Genomic DNA, 23,863 nt, shown 5'->3' with positions numbered 1-23,863 from the left:
GACTTCATTTATGTGAAAGAAGTGTCTGGAATTGAAAACTTAAACGAACCTATGTTGTCACCCTGAATTGTTCTTTTATTCTTCTTTGTTTATTCCAGCTTTATAGGTCTCTATAATTTTTTTTAAGATCAAGAGATGCATGCCACGAACGGTGTCTTGGCTGTGACAAAAAAATTATCTTTAACGGGTTATACTCAACTAGCGAAAAGAAAATATACCAGTCGTTTTAATTTTTTGCAGAAAATTTATGTTAAGGCAAAAAATTTTTGAATAAGGATCTACATTCTTAAAAAAAAATAAATGAACAAACAGGAAACATGTTTGGAAGTTGTTGATAAATCCAGCATTGGTATTATTTTATAGGTTGAGTATAAAAAAAATAAAAAGCTTTAAGCAGTCACTCTCTAACATTGTGGGATAAAGCAAAAAATCAATTGTAATATAAATAATTTCGGGTATTCTAATATCATTAACATTTTTTCTTAAAAATACAAATAACATTTCCGATTTCAAATTTCTGTGTCCAGTAAAACTTTAATAAGTTTTAATGTAGCTGATTATATTTCTATGTTGATATCTTCTAAAATGCAAAAGTACAATGTTAATTTATGTAAAAGATTTAGGCTAAACGAAAGCTGAGCCCAAAATTTTTGATTTCTTAGGGAGATGTAAAATATTGCCATAGCGGTAAGCTACTCTGTATAAAATATTGTAATACTTTAAACGCGTCAATGGAACTAAACAACTTTTGCTTTGAAGTTTTCTTGATATTTTTTACAGATTCTAAGATAACGTAGTTATAAACTAACTTATTAGCTTTATGTTTAGTCAATTGTAAATATTTCTTCGAAACTGCAACAATTAAGAAATTAGCGGCACAATAATTGGGCAATGTACATTAAAAATTACAGAAATCCATTTGCGAAAATACTCTTTTAATGTCCCAGATATTGACTTGTATTTAATTGGGGGAAATTTATATGTAAATATATGGAAAAGATGCAAACGAATAGATCCACTTGTTGCCGCATGAAACCGAATTTCAGTAAATGCAAGACTCGTTCAAAAAAATAAAAGCAAAAACGTGATGGAACATCAAAAAAATATCTTTTAAGGCACTGCCAAATTACAAAAATAAACTTATTGCATAGGAATCGCCTCAAACAAGAACTCAAAAATTAAAAACGAATTCCAAGACATAACATTCAGCCGACGTAACACACAGAATCTACCAATGTGGAGTTGTTACAATTATGCAACATCACAAACGTGCCTAGAATTTAATATAATTGGGACATGGAAGTATTGGGTAATCTTTAAACCACACATTATCCTCCAGATATGCGTGGAACACTTTCTTCTCCAAAATGGCGGCAATTGTAATCATGACCGTACTGCAATTGCACAATCGCTATATAACAAACATGGTCTCAAACAACCACAGAATCAAAAAAGATTACTTTGGTAGAACTTCCATTCGGCCATAACCATAGAAAGAGAAAGAAACTGGCTGCAGACCCTTCTCGTAAGAAGGCATTCTTTAGGATATTTGAATAATGTTCAAAATTATGTAAGCTGGTCGAATGACCCTATGTCATTTTGGCCATTAGAAGTAAAGAATAAAGAAAGAAACCTTGGAATATTTAAAAACATCCAATGAAAAGGAAAACCTTAGTATTCTGCAAACAAACTTGGAAAGTTGAGAATTTGACCGCCATCAGAATTCGGAAGCGATACACATCTGATTTGACGACTGAATCTTCTAAGTTCGTAAATTGCTGGGTTTGCGTGTAGGCGATATGAGCAACATTACTTTCATGGTGTGTAAACTTCAGGGTGACGGTGTAGGCGATATGAGCAAGATTTGTTTTGTTATAACGATTTTTCCGATTCAGCCCAAAACAAATTTCCGGGCATGTTTTGAATTAAAGATGGCTGGTGAACCTCGCAGGCAATAATAAATAAATTCTGTAGTCTTGATCGCTCACTTGTTTTTTCCAGAGTATGGATAGAAATCAAAAGTTGCTGTTTTTCTGAAGCCTCATGTTAGTTGCAACCATGACAAATTTGGGGTGTTGTGTCACCTGGGAAACCCTTGGCATGTTGGCACTACCATTTGGAAATGCAAGGGAATTTTAAGGTAAAAGTTTCTTCAAAGTGAGTTTTACAACTGACGTTTGTATTTAGGACCTTTGTGAAGAATTCAACTTTGCCATTTTGATGGGCTTTGTCAATTTGAATGGATAGAGGGCTTAAAATAATACTGCTTCTTCATCATCATGGATCAGAGCGATGCTGTTGCTACCAAGCTGGACATGTCAAAATTGTGAGGAAATTTTAGTATGGGACTGACGGAGCGAAATTTTCACGTAAGTTTTTGTTATTAGTCTTGCCTCCACCAGACGCATGTTTGACAAAAATTTTTATTTCACCCGAAAGGGCATCTTTGAAATTTGTTAATTATTCAGCAATAAAAAAGAAAATAAAAAAAGGTTGATTAAAACTCACATTAATATTCCTTAATTATAGATTCCTTATTGATATGTGAAAGATTTATCATACTGCAAAATTGATTCATTTTCTTTTCTTGAACATATAAAACAATTTGGTTTTACCCGAAGTAAAATCAACCAACGCTAAACCTGGATAGGTCCTAATGGTCAGGTAAGGTGACTGGTCAAATCACAGGACTTAACACCCTTAATTTTTTTTTAAAAGGGCCCTATTAACGAAAAGATATATACAATGCTACTCCTAAATCAGGCCCATTTTGAAAATTTAATATATATTGTTTATATTGTATTATTAATTGTTCCCTAGTATGTGATATTATAAAACTTTGGTGATATTATAAAACTATTAAAAAAGTACTCCAATTGTACTTGCTGTAAAATCCAAAGTATGTTTTTTTTTACTTTTTTCAGGTAGTTAATAAATCATTATAAAAAACAGTACTTTTCAATTTTTTGGTTGAAATATATCTTTTTCCTAGTTAAATTGACTGAGGAGAAATGACATATTCATACTTTTGATTCCTATTTACTATTTCCCATACACATAGAATATTGGCTCCACAGATCCCCAGACTTACATCACTTCACATGCTTTCAGCCACACCATATAATGCGTATAAAGACACTTGACAGAATCAGCAATAGGTTCAAAACAAGGCAGTGGAAATAAAAAAAATATTGTAAGTATACGTGTTTCTTTGTTTTTATTGTACTTTTAGTTAATTGCCGTTATGGCCTGGAAAATAAATTACTTTTAAGTTTCATAAAATTTTTATAAATCTCATGTGTTATAATTGTTATTATCCAAGTTTGTTTATAGTACCTGCCTAGTTGTTGCAAACATTAGTTTTTCAACATGGCCCAAGTTGTAACGGATAAAACTGAATTTGCATCAATATTAATAAAGTATTAGTACAATAAAATCTTTCAATAAACAGACATTGCAACAAAACCACACCAAATATAAATTTATTCTTGCTAGTCCTGTTGGTATTTTTAATTTTCACGTATTATATTTAATGGCTCCTAAAACCACTATTTCTTGTACAAATTGGCTATTCATTATAGCGTGTTGCCGGATTCCAAAAAGTGTTATATGAAAATTGTTGTCATACACACGAAAGACTGTTGATTGCAAATCACAAACTATTGGTCTATTTCCCTTATCTGCAATTTTTCTAACGTTTTAGAATCACTCCTACATGACAATTTTTCATGCTTTTAAGAAATAAATGTCTACGCTCGGTTGATATTTTCCACTTTAAACTTTAATTTAACCTTATTTTAAATATAAGTTCTATTTGCAAATTTCCAAACTTGAAAATTATATATTGTTACATTGTTACGCATTGCTCGTTGAAATGTATTAGTTGGTTAATAAGGTTACGAATATTTTTAAATAGATTTTAGTATTACTTATATTTCAGAGTTTATGACTCAAAAAACACAGTGCAGAAAATGCGAATGCAAACAGAAAATAGCAAGGCAAAGTAAAAATAAGGCACTCCAAATGAAGTGAAGTGAAACATAAAAAATATTAAAATAATAAAAAATGCCAAGGAACAGGAAAAAATATACTTTCAATGTTTAAAACCAAAGTTTTTATTGCCATCAAATTATCTAGTTATAAGCTTTAAGGTTCTCTCCCTGTTAAAAGCGAAAAATATCTTCTTCCTCATTTTTTATATATATTATGTAGATATCTTGTTGCTCTGGATTATTCTCCCAATTTATTTTCCATATTCCTTCAGAAATGTTAGTGACAAGAAACAATTTTCTTTTATTTTACTATAAGCAAAAACCTATTAAAGTCTTTTGTAATATGTATCCCTAGAACGAGCCTTATACAAAGTAACCATTTGTGAGAAATGTGATAAAATTATAAAAATAGGTTATTTCCAATTTGAAAAAATAACTTAAAGATTTTTTTCATTTAAATTTTTTATATTAGTTTTTGGCCACTCTGTATTTATTTATTTTACCAATATCAACAAGTGCCACTAAAGTAGATCTCCTTTTATTAGGAAATCAACTCCATTATTTAGACCTGCAAATGCCTGACTTAGATTTAGAGTGTTTCGGAAATAATGTTGGAATAAATGATATGATGAAAAATAGGAATTTTTATTTTATATAAATTGGGATCCGGAACTGTATAGTTCTCAAAATATAAGGTGTCAAACTTTCAAAAAAATCTTGCTTGGTTTGCGAGAAAAAATTAAAAATTTAATATAGTTCCGGAAAATTTAGTCACATAAAACTGTCACATTAATAGGAATCTGGATAACAGTTATTAAAGATATTAATAAAAATCCATTAGAATTTGTCTTTGAATAAAGAACATGGAATTACTGGCTTTTTGTTTCTGGAAATGAAAGCAACGTAAAAAAAAATTAAGAGACATTTTCAGTTGTTCAATTTAAAAACAAAAATGGTTGAAAAGTCATTTTTTGTTTTGTCAAAAATATTCGACGGGGTGTCCCCCGGGAGGCCACTGCACATCATAACAGACAAAATTATCACGTTATTGAAAATTGACACCCTATATCTTGAAAACTATGCATGCACTCATGTTCATATAAAAACAAATATTATTTTTTCATGTAGAATGCAAATAAATTATCAGTATCAGTATCAGTATCAGTTTTCAAATCACATATCTAAAAGTTTTCAAAAAACTTACTTCAATTTAAAGATTATTTGCCTAGTTGAAATCGCATTGATATTTTTCATATTTAGAAATTACACAACTGTTGTATGAGGCTGATATTCTTTTTAAAAAAAATTGAGCATTTAAGTCACACTGGGTAGCATGTAAAATCGCTCATTTTCTAAGATTTTTGTGAAAAAATCTCCTTCTTACTTATATGAAAAAATAAAATATATAAGACGCTCGCACTATCACTTCACTCGATTGAGCTTTAGGAACGGTCATTTTCTTATGTAATAAATAAATTTCTTAATCAATTACCAGGTAAATTAAATATAATAATTTTTTCTATATCGTTTTGAAAAACAGTATTTGCTAGTTAATTATAGATGAAATAGGCATAAGTTCAAATAAACGATATTGTCCTACGGTTATTGTTCCTCCCTGTAATATTAAAGATTACGTTGTGTATGATACTTTTTCATAATTGTCCCTGTATTTCTTAGGCCTCAAGTTTTCAGGTTAGGTCGTCTTTTTCTAAATTAATGTGTTTTTGTTTATTATTGATCATTATTATTATTATTTGCAGGGTGTTCTATTTCAAATTAAAAGTTTTCTACTTGTCATTTAATATTATATTTTAACTGTATAAGTCCATACAATATTTGACTTTTTTTATTTATTTTTTACAGATTCTGGGATAAAGTATCATCGTCTGGAAGTGCGTGCCATCGATATTTGTCTAAGAATGATTGTAGAGAGGCACTCACACAGAGGAACATCAATATACTTGCGAATACCCAGGCTGCATTCAAAGGGTTGAAAACCGTTGGAAGCTGTATCCTAGAGGGAAACTAATAAGACAACCTTCTCGCAGGAAGGAGTCAGGAACTTCACCGATAGGACCACGACCAATATTGGCATTTTCTCATCTATTGCTAAGAAATCCACTACAAGAATCTTGCCTATACTGGCTGTGATTATGACCCATTTCAAGACATTAAAAGATTGCCCTATGAAGAAACTCAAAAGTGAGCTCTGTTAGGCATCTATCTAATTAGTCTTAAGCATCTACCTCTAGCTATAGGCCTCTTCGTCTTTCTTCCATGCCTCTTGTATCACGATTGATTTGCATCCATCCTAGGTCCAGGATGTTTCTTTGAGTTATCTGACCAGCGCATCTGTTAGGCATGAGCAAGGCAAACCTGAGAAACCCAATAGCGATGAACTGAACCTCAAACACGATATGCACAGAAGAATCAAATCAAATCAAATTTATTGAATAGTGAATATATCAGAATAAATATTAGAGGCACCTAGATCCAAGGTTTCTGTGTATGCTGCCAAAGAAATATATAATACGTTCTATAATATCCTTAAACCTACACATAGATATTGCAAACAATACTAGCAGGTTTATATAAAGGTGTTTTTTGAATCAAATGCTGGACTCTCTAGGCATTACCTTTATTTTTTTAAAATCATTTAGTAAAAGGTTATAATATGTTGGACCTAGAAATATAGCGGAGTGTTGACTCAGGGCTCTATTCATTCTTGGGCAATTTAATGTATAGGTTTAGATTATTATACTTGGCGAGGAAGATTTGTTGTGTTTTGCTTAATATACAAAGTGACCGGTTTAAGAGGAGCCTATACGTTATCTGTAAATCTATGAGTGTTGTACAACTTGTTTCCAGTAAAATTGTCTTTAATTTTTATTGTATTATTTACATTTTCACTCAATTACATACATAGTGGTCAAATAAAGTTATGTTTTTAAATAGAAGATCTTGGGGATTGAGGTTATGCTGGAAATGTTTTGTGACATTGCATATAAACTTTTAAAACAATTTCCTGCATAATGTATTACAGAAAATAATACTTGTTCTTAGACAATATTCAAAATTGAAATATTTTTATCAAATACGCGGTGTTGCAATTGGTGATGTGCATAAAGTCAATTGGCTACTTTTTTCTCACATTTTTAAGGAAGCCACTCCAGTGCATAAAAATGTCCGTCCATTGAGTATGCGATGACCGAATTTATGCCTATTTAGGTGTTTAAGGTTCGTAGGAAATCAAGGGAAGTAGACTATTGTGCCTTATATTCTTTAGCAGAGTTAATGCTCAGTGGATAACTAACCATTTTCTTGGAGATACTGAAGAATATAGGGGCGGCACGTTGAGTAATGAAGAAAGAATTAGGTTTGTTGTTCCGTATGCTGGTGATCCGGGATTTGCGTGGCGTGCCCATCAATCGACGGTATCCAACTGAACCCTTACCAAAATCATTGCACGTGTCGTGCAGAAATCAAATGTTTGGACCAAATTTCCATCTTTGCGTAAAGAACTACAGAATGCAAAAAATAAGTGAAAACCTAATTGCAGCCAAGTGTACGTCAAAAAGGTCAGGTTAGAAAAAATGCTATATCAACAATTAAAATACTTGACAATGGAAACGTAATAGGATTTACTTAACAGTAATAATAGAAAAAGTAACATTTATGAAATACTGTTAATAATCAATTATTCAATTCTTTCCCGGAATTAGGCTTATGAGAATTAGATTTTACGTTTCCTCATTTTATCCAAATCAATTAATATATGGTCAAGGCTTTTTTTGAAGTAATAGTGGCTTAGCTAGCCGAAACACTTGCAGTTATTCAAAAAAACGAGACGCTGAAGCTCTGTTAACATAAATCTCTAGTTGCCTCGATTTCCACTAATAAATAAATAATACAATAAAAAACATTTATTGCTACCAGAATGAAAAATTACAATAGGATGCAAAATTACAAACATGCAGCAAAAGACTTGACTAAATCGCAGCCATCCACGCAAAACCCAGATCCTGTTAAAGCATCATTGAAAAAGAAAAATCAAAGATAGCAAAGGATATGTCTTATATAGTAGTAAATAATCAATAAATATCCTAGAGGGAAGGGAACGTGAAGAGGTAGGAATAAAAGGAGAAAAATAGGAAAAGTTGAACAAAAATGAACAAGTATTGCAAGACACTACTTTTGACGTTGGAGAAGATTAAATTTTAACTGAGAGTAGACCAGTCCAGAGAATTAACTAGTGAAGCAACATTGTAAGAATATGACCTTTTAAATACCTCCCTTCTGTTTATACATATCACTTTATGTTTCGCAAAATATCCAACAATATATATGAACATTGGTCTGTTACACCGTTTTGAATTTACTGTCAATTTTTATCAATTCCAAGGCAACAGTAACATAATTAATCTTAATTCTGAAAGCGTCTCCAATGAAATTGCTATATTGACAACCTTTTATTTAAAATATTCTAAAAATTATAGATTATTCTTAAAGTAGTAATATTTGACAAATCTTTTCAAAAATAAAAATTAAATATTTTATATTATATTTCCACATGTCCACACTTTTCAATAATGTAAGATATTACCTACAAAGTAATTTATGATATTTAATATATATTTGGTTGCATTAAATTTTTTAATTGCATCCTCAATTCGTTGTAGTAATGCAAAAATTTCTATGGGCTTTTTTTTGTATACTATCTCTTATAAAGTGCCCCACAAAAAGAAGTCCAAGGAGTTTAAATCCGAGTTCCTTCACTGATATCAACACTTCGATGATAAGGAGCGCCATCTTATTGCCAAATTAAATTACGATGTTCTACTTCTGGAATAGCATCACCAATAAGGGTCTTGTTATTTCTTAATAAATCTAAAAATCTGCTATCAAGTTTTTTCCATAAAATATTAAGTATCGTTTTGCGAAACCTCGCAACAGCGCGTATTTGATAAAACTATTTAAATTTTAAACATATGAGAAAAATTATTATGTTCTAAAATACGTTACCCAGAAAAACTTTTCCAGCATAACCTCAATGTATATAGTGAGATTCGTCTTTTAAAGGGGTATTTAAAAATGTAATAAAATATAGGGTATTCTATTCTATTTACTTTACTTGACCAACCTGTATGACAATTGAGTGACAATTGAAATAATACAAAAAAATAGAGATCATTTTACTAGAAACAACTTTTGAATTCAAAGTTTTTTTTATAACACTCATAGATTTCGAGATAAGGTATAGGCTGATGTTAAACCGGCCACCCTGTAGATAAGCGCAGCAGGCAATTATAGTTTTTTTTTAAGTTACTTATTTCATGACTATTCGATTTGTTTGTGGAAAAACACCTCGGTTTTTTAAACATTAACTGTATAATGGTATTTTGTATTACTTTAAGAATTTTAATTTTTAATTTAAAGATCAACAGAGGTTCAATGAGGGCTTTATATAATAACACCATTAATCTTAATTAATAGATAACATTTATGCAATAGTGTTATCTTTTTCGTAAGGTATGTGAGGTGAATGTCCCACCTTAAGTTTTTGTCTTTTTATACTCCCAAATATTTAGTGAAACCCACTTGTTCTTCAATATTGTAACACACTAGGTGGCGACATCCTGGAACTAAAAAAAAAAGCAATTGTATTGATGAATAGGATGTTTCATATTTTAGTTTAAAAAAAGGAAGGTGGGTAGTATAAGAAACTTATTAGACACCCTGTTCAATAGCAACTATTTCCACATCCATACCAAAGTACTATATTTCAAATTTTTCGGTAAAACAAATCTTTATGGAGATATAAAATAATCCGACAGCCTTCAATTGAGTGAATTTTGGTATTAGTTATAAAAAATTTCTAATTGATTGTTGGAATTTCATATTACTCCGTTGTCTAGTAGTACCCCTAAAGGTTGCCCATATTTTATGAACTACAATGTATATCTGATTTTTTGATTCCCAGTGACCAAAGACTAATGTCAGAAATTCTGATTTGTTTTCCAGAAATTATGACCTAATTCTCAGAAATTCTGACTTGTTTTTCAGGAATTCCTACTAGTTTTTCAGAAATTCTGGCATATTTCTCAAAAACTTGCTTAATTAAATTAAAACCTATATTTTGTTTCTGATAGCCTTTCATTCACATTTCCTTAACATTTTTTCTTTTCTTTTCTCCATATTTTTAGGGCCCTAAACGAATTTTATTTAGGGGAAAACGGATAGTAAATCATTTTGTCTGCATCATACATGTTAATACTTATGGCAGATACCTGTAATAGGAGATTGTTGTATATTTTTTTCCCAATTTTTGTAGCAGGTCCTTAACATAGTACATTTTCTAAAAAGTAAGTAAATTAACAAATGTTCTCTATGCCTGCTGTAATCAAAACAAAAACAAAAGATTTTAGTTATACAAGAAATGTCCTCCATATCTTCACACTGTTTTACCTTCATAATGTTATTGTTCATGAAATACATTTTCGTTTCCGAACCTCATACTCTCATTGAACTCAAATGTTTATTTCACAAAAGACTGAGGTGAGTTTATTTATTTCATAATATTGATTTGATAGTTAAGATAGTACAAGTCTGTGACGTGCTTACGATCCACAAGATTTTCACGATCTTGCCAGTGGCCTTTAAAAAAGCAGCACCTATCTGTGCCTGCGACTTTACCGCCACACATTCCGTGCTTCAACCGTCATATTGCTTTTTTGTGCTCAGGACACATTTTGCATGTGCGTATTTTTGGATAATAATTCCTTTAGGGCCAAAAAATGGGTGGCAAGAAAAGAAAAAAGCAGTTCAAAGGATTCTCTAACATCCAGGAGACCCGAATGAGAATCTAAACATAAAAAGTCTGAAAAAAAAAAGACGCGTTCAAGGTCACCTTTAGGTTCAGACGCGGATAAAAGCGGATTGAAGATCTTCTTTTGAAAGCCTGCAATACAAGAAACCCTGAAATTGTTTGAGACATTCAAGTTTTGGCTGTGAGTCCAATGCTCAATGAGAAGCCTTGCAACTTCACTTAATTCTACACAAAGTTGAACTTTGAGCCCCATAAGTGTCGAATAAAGTAATTCGACTTCTCATAGGGCAGTTTCAAGATCTGCTAGCCATTATCAACTTCACAATTTGTCTTCTGTACCTTCTTAAAAATGGTCCAGGCAAAGAGAAAGGGGCTAAGGAAGAACTGTTCTGTAAATATGGAATTCCAAATAATTGTAGTCTATTAACTGCACTACAATGAATGAAGAAATCAAAATTTTGCTGAAATCTTCAATAACGACTCCTCTCAAATGCAGTTGCAGAACCAAATAGGTAAGGGCATTTCCACTATTGGAATGGCAATGAATATTTTCCTAAGGGACAAAACCTTGTGAAAGACTTCCCTTTCCGAATGGCGCTGTGAAGCTGTTGGCATACCTTCATTTTTTTAAAAAAAGTGGCGAAGATATTGCATGCCAGAACCAATCTGAGCAATATTTTTTTGGTAAAAACTTTGCGGATAAATGGAAATCTGAAATACAATTGGTCCATACAACCGGAGGATTAGAGGCCATTAATTTTGAAAGAGATATGATATTTGCAAATAATGAGAGAAGGTAAGTAAGGTATTCAGATCACAGGAGAAAGTCGATAACAGAAATTTAAACAGCAGGGCCCAAAGGGGCATTACAGCCCTCCTAGGAGCCACAAAAATAGATGTTATTGATATTATTATAGATTGGTAAGTAAATGCATTTCTGGAAAATTACTCTTCCACCTCATTGAGTGGACGAATATTACCAGTAATGGTACACTGTTACTGTTATGCTCGAATCTTAATAGTCAACAAGAACAGGATATGTCAGAAGAGATTCAGGAATTATTAAGGAAAGAAGTTAAAAAATGTAATCCAAGTGTTGGACAGTTTGTCTCATCATTTTTTAACTTTTAAACCAAATTAAAATGAGAGATTCATTTTAAATTAAAAAAAAATTAATAGCTTTGTATATATTAGTGAATATTTAAACAGCCTTTAAGCTTCTGCAACCGAACTTTTTCATAGCCATTGTAGATCTGAAAGACGCATATTATGCTGGCTGTATTGCTAACAGAAAACCTTTAAGGTTTAAATTTAAATCTTACATTTCCACCTCTCTGCTTTCCCTTAATTTTTTTCAAAACTTACAAGGCTTATAGTGACCTATTTTAGAAGGAGTATATTTGTAGTAGTTTACATTGATGATTTTCTAATTATTGCCAAAAACGCCCATGAATGTGCTAACAAAGCAAAAAGAATCTTAAAAAATCTGAAAAAATGTGGTTTCTAGGTAAACTATGGTAAGAGCTTATTCCAAAACAAAATTGTAGATTCCTATGCTTTATACTGGAAACTACATATGTATCAATCAACTTACCTTCGGAAAAATGCAAAATCGTTTATTCAAGCCTTATTAACTTTAAAAAACTAAGTTCCTGCAATATCAAAAATTTTACCAAATTGTTGGGAACTTTTAAGTTTTTAATTAAAGATTTTATAGCTGAATCTGATATTCACTATTCAGTGAAACATGCAGCGATATCCACAGTCTTTAAGAATGGTGTTCTACAATTAGGAGAACTGCTGGTTGAACCAAAATTCCTCAGTATTGACAAAATTTTACAACATCCCAATAAACAGTGTTCAAAACCTTACAGAAAATATCTAAGGGAAAAACTTTTGTTACCAAGAAAACGCTGATTTTACATTAGTTTGAACTACTAACATTTTTGTAAAATAAGTATGGATCCTGCACTAATTTATTTCTTATATAATCGTTTAATAATTCTGATTTGTCTTGTAGATAAAACTTTTTATATTTATTATTTAGCAGGATTGCTAAATTAAGTGTCTTGAAACATTTTGGTTGACAATGTGTAAATTAATACCAATTCTTAGCCTAGTTCTGAGTTATAAGTTTTTTAAGTTCAATTTGCCAAAAAATTTTTTAATCATTGAAAAAGTGCTATTACCTTTAAAGTTCTACCTTAGTGATCTATTCGGACGAAATATGAAATAAAATTATAAAATCAAACGAACTTTGTGAAGTTCGAGGGCGATTTTATAAACAATCTTGTCCGAATAGATCACCCAAATCGCGCTTTTTCATATCTTTAAAAATATGGTGGTTGAAGCACGGAGTGTGTGGCGGTACAGTCGCAGGCAGGAATGTACCCTACGTCTTCCTGTCTTTTTACTGGCCATTGGCGAGATAGTTATAATTTTGTGGATCATGAACACATACTTGCTATACTACCTCAGTGATCTATTCGGACGAGATTATTCATAAAATCGCTATCTTTAAAAATATGGTTGTTTAACCAGGGAGTGTGTGGCGGTATAGTCGCAGGCAGGGATGTACCCTACGTCCTGCCTTTACGGGCCAATGGCAAGATAGTTAAAATTTTGTAGGTCATGAGCGCAGGCTTTCTATACTCCGTCAGTGATCTATTTGGACGAGATTATTCATAAACCCCTCTCGAAGTTCACGAAGTGCGTTTGATTTATGATTTGAGTTTTCATTTTATGTTCACGGTTTCCCTGTTGTTTCTGCGTTCCTTACCGAACCTCATAGTTCAGACCAGAGTCCGCTAAACAATGTGCGTTCTGCATTTTGATACTGTAGTTGACAGCGTCTCCCTTGCTTTGGTTATGGCCGAATGGTTCTTGTGTGTTTATATTATACCAGCTATTTCTAATATTTTTCAGTGGTGTTTGCTATTATGCGATTGTAACATTGCCGTCCATTTTGGCGGAGAAATTGTGTTTGAACGTGAATGTGGAGTGTGGTGAGTGGAGTTTTCGTGTTGCGTAAAGACTTGTTGTTATTGAATTTTCTTATCAAAGTTCATGACCCGATTGTATTAAATTCGAGACATGTTTGTGAAGTTACGTTATTTCAGCGGCCCCATATTGGTAAGTTTTGTGTGTTATGTCGGTAAAGCACGCTCCTTTCGGAAATCCGTTTTTATTTTTTTAATTATTGTTTTCGGCGATCCAAGTTTATTTTTGTGTTTTGGACGGCGTCTTCGAAGATATTTTTTGGATGTTTATAAGCTGCTTTTACAATTTGGGTTTTATTTTGCGTTTGCTTCTTATTATTTTTATACGAGGCTTAAGTCTCAGTAAATTCTTTTTAATTTTGCAAAAATTGGATCTTTTCGTTTACATCCTTGCTGATCTATTTACATATAATTACCCCAAAAAAAAAGAGTTTTTGCTGTTTGCTGTTCGCAAGAAATATATGCATTTGCTTGTATTTAAAACTAAAAAGTTGGTTTATACCTACTTATTGGGTGGCTCGTTTATTGTTATATTGGATGACACCTTATCTCAAATCGAACTTAGAGACAAACATTGTTTACATTTATTTAATTTATACCTTGAAAATATTGCATTATATACGCGGTAGTTCATTACTGCGGGAATATTTTTTTATATTATCGAAAAATTTGGGTTCGACTTTTGTTTAGCCGAAATCATTTACATTAATAAACATTGTACTTTTGTATTTTAGAAGAATTTATAAAAATAGAAATACAATGAGCTACATAATACAGCATAACAGCATGAGTGGCGAAACGTCAGAAACAACAACAACCGGCGCAGGAGGAAGGCAGAGTTAATTTTGAATTAACCAAATTGATATTACGAAGTCCAGTGCCGTCCCGGGATGTATCCTAATTGTATTGTCAAAGAAATGTACGCCGTTGACATTTGCAATTATCCTTATTTACTTTGAATAAGCCAATAAGACTCGCAACGTTTCTGACTCTTAACTAGTTTGCGTATCTTGCTTGTTTTTGTGAGAAAAAATAATTGGTTCTAAAAATTAGCAAAATCAGTTTAAAGATTTCCAGGTGTTAGGTGTTATATTTTATTTGAAGCCATATTTGATAAATATAGTACTTGATTTCTATTTAGATTAAAAATAAAATACAATCTTTTTAGTGTAGAAAAACGTATAAAAGAGCACAACACTAACTAGGTAACATTTGCTTAAATCAACCAAAAAATGCTATAATATGCACGTAATTTACGGCTTTATTTTTGTCAATTATCTACATCATCTTCATAAGAAGAATTTTCCTATAGTGACATTTGAGGGAGAATTACTCCTTGATCGATTGACTGAACTTGTGTTAGGTGGCATAAAATTTTAGTTGTTCTCATTCCACATAGGGGTGTGACAGACAATTGTGAAGAAGTAAAATTTTCCTGTTCCTCGTTTTCAGTTCATCCAATTCACGTAACTCAGCTGTAAAGATCTCAAGCTTTACTGTTTGATTTATACTTTATGTTTTTAAAACATTTTGGATTAACAGATTTTCATATCCCCAACAATTTCCTTTCTGCTCCAGACATGTTTTCCGCTAGTAGCACTGTAACTTTTCTTTAGACAATTTGCCTGAAGCACATTGTGCGCCAAGATATTGCAGTGTTGTCTTGGGTGTCATTTTATAAAAGTAGGCCTTTTTTATCCGCATTAAAAATTTCTTTGTGATCAAATTTTCTCTCAGGGTAGGCAATGAAACGTTCTATCCAACTTTAGAACAGTTACTTCTGATTTTTAAACCCTAGTTCCCAATTCACTTATAGGAACGTTTTATTCCCTTTTCTCCCACTTTTCCGTTATCAACTTCTTTATGCTTAGATTTTCTTAATTTCTTACATTTAACATTTGTTTTGTCATAGGCTGATAAGTTGCGCATGTGGAATTTAGTAAGGTCTCGATAATTAGAAAAAGAGTATTAGTGAGCTATGAAAAGACCGCTTGTTCAGTAAGAAGTATGGGAAAGCTTAAATATCTCCAAAACTGCCAAAGCTGGTACGATTAAATTCAACGCATGTGGGTTTTTGAATTACCAGAATTCAAAAATTCTAACGGCAATGTTAAATTAAATGCCTTATAGAACGACGTGGATGCAGCGAGTTTGGCACCTGACGTTTCTATAGCTTAGTATAAATATTTGTAAATAATTCAATAAAAATTAATATCTAACAAATCGTTTTGTATTGACTACCTTTTTGGTTATATTCTATTCTATAACTATTTGGTTACTTACTATTCTCCCCTTACAGTATCACCGATGCATAAATAAGTCCACTCTTGGCAACCTCTTTTTGACTAGTAATAAATATTTGTTAATAATGCAATAAAAATTAATATCTAACAAATCGTTTTGTATTGACTATCCTTTTGTTTATATTCTATTCTATAACTATTTGGTTACTTACTATTCTCCCCTTACAGTATTACCGATGCATAAATAAGTCCAATCTTGGCAATCTCTTTTTGACTAGTGACTCGGTGCAGGTCTAGTTTTCATTTGCCAGCAAACCGCAGCTGCGGAGGGCTTTTTTTTTAAATTCTCCACGACTCGCGCACGACTATTTAAACGAAACTGAACTGCGCCAGCATGATGCGTAGAGAAGGGATTTTAACCCTTTGATCGCTCGTAAAATTTGTCGGATCGTGCAGAAAAATGCGACTACGGGTGCAGGGTGCCGTTGCCTGAACTGAGTAGGGTAACATCAAGAGGGCATCCCCAAAAGTAGTTGTAGTTTCGCCACGAACGACAAAAATTACAGTGAATATTTAACACCATATAATACAAAATTGGCAAAGGAGCCGGCGTGGAATACCACCATTACCAAAAACTAGCATCCATTGAAATAATTGAACTATAATAATATATACGAAACGAAATAGAAAGAGCAATGGAGAATCGTTCCCTATGATCACTCGAATCGGAACTAGTTGGTGCACATCCAAAATAGGTGTCATTCACACACTACAAAATCGAATGTGATCCCACCTGTTTAGAATTGAGTTGAATTCCAGTTTTTAAATTTAGCTTTCAACCTTTTCCTGCATTTAGGTTGTTCCATATATTGTTTATGACTGCAAATATACATCTAACAAATGGGAGACGGACTTTTCTGTTTGAGTTGAGAAGTATAAGTGACTCAGCATTTTGTCTGGTCACACTCCCGAGGGTCGGTTCTGTCCTTTGGTGGTGGTGGAGTTGATGTCGCTTTCTTTGAAGTCGTGGTTGGACTTCGATTTCTTTTCTGCGAAGAGTAAAGTAAGGATTTACGGTTTAGACTGTTCACTCTGAATTAACTGCAGTTTTGGTTTTACAAAAATGCTCTACATTAATGCTTATGTTAATCAGACTAAAAACTGAAGAAAAAGAAAAAGTTACCCGAAATGAACTCTAAATTAAAGAAAGAAAATAAACACACACTAACTTAATCTAAATTTTGAAAAAAACTTAAATCTAGAAACAGACTAAAACTAAATTACTCAAGTGGAGCATCACGAGCCGGTTGTATGAGGAAACCCTCTTAATTCTTGACAATATTTTAATTAGCGTTTTTGCCTATAAATTATTTCGGAATGATATTGCTACACATGTCTGAAGTCAGGGTTGCAGGGATTATAAAAATCAAAAAACGGTCTGCTCTGAATTGTCTGATTAGCTGATGTGTACAGAAGAAATTTTAGTCTTTCGATCAAAGCTTTATCAAGAAATCGTCAAACAGTTAAAATCGCAACAACGAGGGATCTGTAGGCGCTCCTGCCTCAAGCGCTTGTAAAATTCGTCGAATCCTGCAGAAGACTGCTGCGGCTACGAGTGCAGGGTGCCGTTGCCTGAACTGTGTAGGGTAGCATCTAGAGGGTATCCCCAGAAGTAGTCGTACTACTACTAGCCAATATCTAATAATATATAATGTTGGGAAAGAAGCAGGATATGCTTGTCCAAGTAGGCAACCAAGGAACATTCAGATATCGGTGTGCAATACATACAATAAACGGCGGCTAACTATTTAAAACGCATATACTGAACCAAAATAACCAAATAGAAAGAGCAATACCAGATATTTTATTTTTCGAATGCTCAGAGCGCGAATGAAAAAAATCAAAATGGTTCCGTATGATTACTGGAATCGTAACTGTTCGGTGCACTCCAAAATAAGTTTCATTCACATTCACAATTGAGTTGAATTCCCGCTTTTAATTTAGCTTTCTTTTTTTTCTTTTTTTTCTTACTTACAATTAGGTTGTGCAGTTGGTTATTTATGACTATAAAAAATACTCTGATTATGATTGATTTTTTACTATTTTTTTGTTGCTATTGAAATAAACATAGGAGATTGACTTTTCTCCTTTTAGTCGAGAGGTAGGAGAGGTAGAAGTGGCTCACCATTTTGTCTTGTTACACCTCCGGGGGTCGGTTCTGTCATTTGGCGGTGGCGGTGGTGGTGGTGGTGGTGACGGTTTTTTTGAAGTCGTGGTTAGACGTCGATTTCTTTTCGGCGAAGCTTTTATAACGGGATATTTGAGGCTATAAGGTAAAACAAGATTACAAAAAGTGTTTTGCCCGTCCATATATACGAGTGGGTATCCAAGAAAAACCGGAATCATTTTTTATAAACTATATATTGTTTTGAAAATCACAGAACGAACTTATCCCCTTCAAAATACTCTCCATTACAACTAATACATTTGTCTCAGCGATGCTTCCACTGTTCGAAACATTTTTTATATTCATGTTTGGCCATAGCCGACAGCTCATCCCTCGTTTTTTTCTTGACCTCTTCAATGTTGTCAAATCGCTGTCCTTTCAGGTCCCTTTTCATACTTGGAAATAAGAAATCACACGGAGCGAGATCAGGCGAGTAAGGTGCATGAGGCAGAGGAACCATGCCATTTTTAGCCAAAAACTGCTTAACAGAAATGTCTGTGTGCGCAGGCGCATTATCGTGGTGAAAGAACTAGTCCCCTGTCCGCCACAAATCGGGTCTTTTTTGTCGAATACTGTTGCGCAATCTTCTTAAAACTTCTAGATAGAAAGCTTGATTAACGGTTTCACCTGGTGGAACGCCGTTAATGTCGAAAAAGCAAATCAGCATCGTTTTGATGTTTGATTTGACCTGACGACATTTTTTTGGACGGGGAGACAGTGACGTCTTCTATTGGCTGGACTGTTGCTTCGTTTCTGGATCGTAACCATAGCACCATGACTCGTCACCAGTAATGATCTTTGAAAGAAAAACTGGATCCGTTTCAAGCTGTTTCAAGCTTTTTGCATGTCAGTCAGAACACGAGGAACAAACTTGGCAGCACCTCTTTTCATTCCCAAATCTTCGGTTAAAATTCGCCGAACCGTGCTCCCAAGACAACCCACTAATCTTTGATAATTGTTCAATTGTCTGTCGACGGTCTGTGAGCACAAACTCTCGAATCTTTTCAATATTTTCTTCGATTCGAGCAGTTGATGGACGTCCAGAACAAGGTCGGTCATCAATTGACTCGTCGCCATTTTTGAAGCGAACAAACCACTGGTACACTTGAATTTTTCCCATCGCATCGTCTTTATAAGCTGTTTTTAACATTGAAACAGTTTCAGCAGCACTTTTACCAAGCAGAAAACAAAATTTCACAGCTGCACGTTGTTCCAAACTTTCAGGAAATATAACATTTAACAATCTTGCCACTTCTTTTCTGCTTGTATCCGCAAAACAGACATACTGTATTTTTATTGATAGTTGATGTCGATTGAGAACGTGCTGAAGATGACTGCGTAGATTGCGATGAATCGATGTTATCAGATGTTAAAAGATTCAAAAGCTGTTGTAGGGCGAGGAGTCGCAAGTAAAGAAGCTGGCTCTTCTACAATGGAATCATTCACGGGAGATGACAGTAATGGCGTCTGAAACAAATAATAAAACGAGATATGACATAAATATGAAGTGAAAAAGCAACAGAAAACGTAGGAAAAAAATGAAATTAATGGAATTTGCTTTATATAAAACATCAATGAACTGTAAATAAATCAATAATTAAAAATGCATCAGTACCTCGATTAAATCTGTAACAGCTTTATCTTGCGTGTTAGCACTGTTTTGCTCAGTCTCTTCTGTACTGAAATTTTCAGTAGCTTCCAAATGACTACCATGATCATGAGCTGTAGATGTACTTGGAGTCATCTAAATATTTGATTCCATAAAATAATTAATGAAGTAATATACAACATTATTGTACATAAAAGCAATGTCAATATGCTTACCAAATCTTCTGATGAAGAATTTTCATTACGCGCATTAAAATTTAAAGAATGTTCTCGTTCTTCTTTCTGAAAATAATAATAACAGTAAACTTTCAATAAGTCGCACAATAACTATAAGTGATTAATAAAATATTTCTGAATTGAGTTTTTAATTTTGAGATATTACATTTTTATGACAATAAATGCTATGCATAATTAAACGCCAGGATCAGATTAAAGTATGAAATTACTATTAAAATGCACTCCAAAACTTACTATCATTAGAAATAAAAAAAAATTAATTTACAAAATAATTTTGAGAAATTCATGTTAACTATTTCTTTAACAAAAAAAAAATCATTCTCTTCAACAATATATGTTTTGTTAATAACAACATTTATTGTTAATCGAAAAAAAATGTTTACAATACTTTTAATCTAATGTCTGTGTTTAACCTATAAAATTATTTACCTCGTCTACTTAACATACACAGATAAAATTTTTTAACTTACTCCATAATTTGCGACAAATTCAGCGAATTGATCATGGTATTTTTTTTTAATACCGTCACTTTTTGATAACATAATCTATGATATCGTAAATTACGCCATGAGTCTTTGGTTAAAATAACCTCACCATACTTGAACCCACTTTTTTTACGGAATAATATTTTTAGATAACAGTTTCTAAAAAATTTTTGATCAAAGTCAATAGTTTTCGAGTCTTCACTACACAAAAAACACTTCTTCATTTTTTTATGTAAATTATCAATGTCATACACTAGTAAGTATTAGAAGCAGAAAAGGATGTTTATACACATAAAACAAATATATTAAAAACGTGGTCTCTCCAGCATGCTCTAACCAACTCAAAGTGGGAGAATATACTTATCTTTTTCTATTACACAGAGAAGTAAACACTCACCTTTCTCTTTTCTGACAGAGGTTACTGCGCAGCTGCTATAATGCATCCTTCTCTGCCTTACATTATAAAATATATAGCGCTCACTGTTGCTCCCTATTTTCAAATAGAATTAATGGAACTTTGATTCGTGGCAGTCATTATTTTTGACAGGATTTTAACTGGCAATCATATAGCATTGTATTCGCAATAAATAAAATTACAATTGCATATGCAGTTTTTTGGGTATAAGAATGAGGGTAAGTCATTAAATTAATTTACCTGTGTTACACCTGATTGCCACGTACTATTCACTGGAGAAATGCTGGCAATCAGGTGGGGCTTCATTCTACATGTTATTTACTATAGTTTTTTACTAAATTTATTTGGGGTAAGAATAACAGATGAGAAATAAAAAAAATTAATTAAATAATTTTTTATTAAAAATAATATAAACAGGATATGGATTGGCAATCAGTCGGTGACTTATTTGTTAATAAATTTTATTATTAAAAAAGTATGTTTCATCTGGTATAGCGATCAGGACAGATTTTTTACAGTACATCTTAGACTGTAACAGAAATTGCTTTTTTTACTTGACTAGTAAAACAAACAATTTTTAAAGAGAAAAAACAATATATAAGGTGAAAGTTAAGGTTTTCAAACGACGGGTCTCGTTTTTAAAAAACTTTTTATTGTTTTATAAACAACTACGAGCTTTAGATTAAGCCGTTACAAGGAGAATTCTCTACAAAGTACATTGTTCACATGTTTATAAGGTTTTTATGCGAACGTCGCGTCGCAGATGCTAGGAATACTGAAGCTGAAGCTAGTCATCAGCATATTCTTCATATAATTTGTATGAAATTGGAGGTTTTATTTACTATACATAGTATGAACCGATGTAGCTCAACTGTGCACCGTTTATCTCTTAACTTCGCGCCATTTAAGTTAATTTCATTGCCTGCTAAAAAACTAGAAGTCGGTTTTCACAAGCCTCCATTAAATCAGCAACATCATAGGAAGGCACAGATGTGTCACTGGGAGCAAGATGTGGATGCACAAGAAACTCTTATCCAAGGTCCAAACAGTATTTCAAGATTTGTGTTTTGCGTTAGCAGGTCAGACATATGCTAACAGAAAGCTTTTTTTACTTGACCAATAAAACATACAAAACATAGTGCGAATTGATGTCGCTGAAATATGCACCGTTTATTCTCCAACTTTGTTCCATTTTGAAGATAATTTCATTGTCCGTCTGTGCTAAAAAAAAGGGAAAGTCGGTTTTTACAAGCCTCCATTGAATCAATTTTTTTTTCATCAGCATCATTCAAGCTCCCGAAGAAGATGTATTACTACGATAATAACGCCTCTAATTGTTGAAATCGATGGTATAGTTTTAGAAAGAAAATAAACAGAAAACATTTCAAGACGACAATAAGACTATTTCCTGCACAATTCCCCTTAATTATGGTTACTTTTTCTTCTATTGAACAACGCATTGAGCTTAATTATAAAACGTGTTTAATCGCGTATAAAAATCACAAATAAAAATATTACTGTTACGAATTTTTGTGTTGCCGTTGTCAAAATATGTTTTGCTGGCTTTTGATTATTACCTAAACTAAACGTTTTCAAGTTTTGAATTGATATTTAGGTATCGGTATTAAGATCACTTGTGTATTCTGCCCTCCCTGCTTTCTGGCGTGCAATTTCATACGAATCTAAAAAGTTTAATTTTTATTTCAATCTTTGTAATGGTGCAGGAGAAAGTATTTATTGTGAAAAAGGTAAAGTAGTTTAAAGGATATTCTGTTTTATATTAGCGTAAACCGGGGTTACTTTGATACAGGATTCGCATATTTTGAATTGTAGCACCCTCATTTTCTAAGATATTTCAACAATTCTTGATCAAAACGATAGCTTAACATCTCAGCTTTAAATTACTGTTGGGAATTCTTCGATATATTGAATAGGGAGGGAAGGGGGTCATTTGTTTTTTGTATTAATGTTACCCCACCACCCGGGGTTACTTTGTAACAACGTGTTTTCTCCATCTAAAACTTCTGTTTCGGTGGTTTGTAATAAAGTAACCTCATCCAAAAGATAGCCTGAGTTTTTTTTTAATAACAAAAATCAATTTTTCCATATTTTTTTGTTTGAAAAGCTGGATTTACATGAAAAGTGGTTCCTACCACTCTAAGCATGCTACTCTGACAGGAATAATGTTTGATTCAAATTGAAAACAGAGAAATTCATAGAAAACTTCTTTTATTATAAAACATCAGTTGAAAAAAGCTTGAAATCACATCTAGCGTGTTTTTTAAATGTAAAACCGCAATGTTTTTCTTAATTTCGACAATCAAAAATATTACCACTGGATAAGGAAATAAAACTTGAACTAGAAGTTGAAAAGAATAAAATTAAAAAATTACCAACGCTCGAAAAAAAATTAAGAATAAGGCACAGAAATCACAAACTTTTTAAAATAAATGAGGCGCTTGTAATGTTTCTCATATCGTGAACATTATCCAAGGTGCACTCACAGCAGTCTTTGATTTATGGCTTCAAGTCAACTGAAAACAGTGCTTTCTCTCCAGGTATGATCCTCGGGATTCGAATCCTGCAACAGATGCGGCTAGGATTAAACCACAGCTTATCCTCTTCTTGTGGCCACGTCCACCACTTTCCAGATTTTTTCATGCATGTTACTTCAAACTCTCCATCCTCCTCTTGTACAACTTTCCCCGGGTATTTCCGTCCACCGTAAACTACAGCTACATAGTCCCCTTCAATCAAGGGTTCTGGAAAGATCTGGTGACTTGTTGAAGGAGCAAGACGGCTGTCTATGGGGAGTAGAGCTTCTTCATCTG

The 23,863-nt window shown here is 32.7% G+C and overlaps 2 long non-coding RNA genes across 4 annotated transcripts; one reads left to right on the top strand and one right to left on the bottom strand.

Annotated features, from left to right (window-relative positions):
• Positions 1–1,613: 1,613 nt before the first annotated feature.
• On the top strand, positions 1,614–16,144 carry LOC132696471 (uncharacterized). Of its 3 annotated transcripts, XR_009618034.1 has the most exons (6): positions 1,614–1,820; positions 2,002–2,140; positions 2,188–2,369; positions 3,112–3,193; positions 5,856–6,194; positions 14,552–16,144. It is a non-coding gene; the product is annotated as an uncharacterized LOC132696471 (long non-coding RNA). The 3 variants fall into 3 exon arrangements; XR_009618033.1 differs by lacking the exon at positions 14,552–16,144 and having other exon boundaries at positions 3,078–3,193; positions 5,856–7,596; XR_009618032.1 differs by lacking the exon at positions 14,552–16,144 and having other exon boundaries at positions 5,856–7,516.
• On the bottom strand, positions 9,501–14,557 carry LOC132696472 (uncharacterized). Its single transcript, XR_009618035.1, has 3 exons — positions 10,458–14,557; positions 10,280–10,347; positions 9,501–9,634 (listed from the first exon to the last, which is right to left on the bottom strand). It is a non-coding gene; the product is annotated as an uncharacterized LOC132696472 (long non-coding RNA).
• Positions 16,145–23,863: the final 7,719 nt, after the last annotated feature.

The sequence above is a fragment of the Cylas formicarius genome, unplaced genomic scaffold (genome assembly GCF_029955315.1).
Source record: "Cylas formicarius isolate icCylForm1 unplaced genomic scaffold, icCylForm1.1 PGA_scaffold_1__22_contigs__length_36826433, whole genome shotgun sequence".
NCBI classification, from domain to species: domain Eukaryota; kingdom Metazoa; phylum Arthropoda; class Insecta; order Coleoptera; family Brentidae; genus Cylas; species Cylas formicarius.
Note: the sequence above shows the minus strand (reverse complement) of the source record. Positions and strands in the feature narration are given on the sequence as shown.